The sequence below is a fragment of the Rhinoraja longicauda genome, unplaced genomic scaffold (assembly GCF_053455715.1).
Source record: "Rhinoraja longicauda isolate Sanriku21f unplaced genomic scaffold, sRhiLon1.1 Scf000200, whole genome shotgun sequence".
Lineage (NCBI taxonomy): Eukaryota > Metazoa > Chordata > Chondrichthyes > Rajiformes > Arhynchobatidae > Rhinoraja > Rhinoraja longicauda.
This window is the reverse complement of record NW_027601418.1, coordinates 37,501-38,782: the sequence shown is the minus strand read 5'-3', so window position 1 is coordinate 38,782 and position 1,282 is coordinate 37,501. Positions and strand designations below refer to the sequence as shown.

The window sequence follows — 1,282 nt, the reverse complement described above, 5'->3', positions numbered from 1 at the left end:
GGCGGCTCGTCGCTCTGTGCGCGGGTCGACGGCCACCGTGTCTCTAGCTGGGAGTCGCGCCGGTGTTGCAGGGCCGGTCGCTTCACCCTGAGCCCCGGGACACGTCTGGTCGTGCTCGCTAAACTCCCTTCGCCCTCGAACAGGGTCACCTACACGTCTCCCCTTCGGCTCCCGCGAGCCGTCGGGCACGGCGGCGGTGTTAAAGAGTCGCGATCGTCTCCCCCTCCGCTCCGCCTGTGTCGAGCTAGCGGTTTCTGAGCCTCCCTTCCGAGAGAGGCCTGGTCCGCAAGTGCCTTTCAAAACGTCGCTGTCCCTCCACGGGGGGGGGGGGGGGGGGCGGCCGTGCGGCGCGGCTCGGCACTGTGATGCGTGGGAAGACGACGGCGGGGAAACCTGCCTCCGCACGTCCGTTGCGGCCCCGGGTGCAGGCCAATGACCCGGAGGCGGGCGGGTCGCGAACGCCCTGATGTTTTTTTTGCCCCCACTCTGTGTGCATCAATGCGACGTACGCGCGAAAGCGCCAAGGGCCACCCCAGGATGGGGCTCCTTTCCCCGCGGCGGTGGACGAGGAGCGTCGGGTGGTCTTTTAAGAAATCTCTCGGACAACTCTTAGCGGTGGATCACTCGGCTCGTGCGTCGATGAAGAACGCAGCTAGCTGCGAGAATTAATGTGAATTGCAGGACACATTGATCATCGACACTTTGAACGCACTTTGCGGCCCCGGGTTCCTCCCGGGGCTACGCCTGTCTGAGGGTCGCTTGTACAATCAATCGTGCTCCTTTGCCCTCCGGGGTGCGGGAGCGCGCGGCTGGGGTGTCGCAGAGGGGCAAGGCCCTCCTCTTCGTCCCCCTAAGTGCAGACACTGGAGCCCTCCGTGCCCGTGCGCTCCAGCCCGCCCGCCCGCCCGCCGCTTCGGCGGCGGTGTCGGCGGCGGCTGGTCGCACGGCGACCGGGGAGACCTTTGACCCGTGCCCTCCCGGGCATTGCCCTTGTCCGCACGCGGACGCGGAGGGGCGAGCCTTTCCTCTGGCACGGCCGTCACTGCGGGAGAGCCACACCTACGTGTGTGTCGTCGCTTCTGACTGCCGCTTTGCTTTGTGGGACTGATGCTCTCCTCGCCGTTTGGGCACTGCCGTACGGTTGCGCCAGCGTTGACTCCCTGCCCCCGTGGGACGGCCGCAGGCGTGCGAATGGCGGGCTGGGAAAAAAAAGCAGAGACGTCTCTTGGGAAGGGCCCCGTCCGTCCGTCCGTCCGTCCGTCCGTCCGTCCGTCCGTCCGTC

General features: G+C 67.2%; 1 non-coding gene across 1 annotated transcript; it reads left to right on the top strand.

Annotated features, from left to right (window-relative positions):
• The first annotated feature begins 604 nt into the window (after nt 1–604).
• Nucleotides 605–758, top strand: LOC144590536 (5.8S ribosomal RNA). The gene has a single exon (XR_013546430.1). It is a non-coding gene; the product is annotated as a 5.8S ribosomal RNA (ribosomal RNA).
• Nucleotides 759–1,282: the final 524 nt, after the last annotated feature.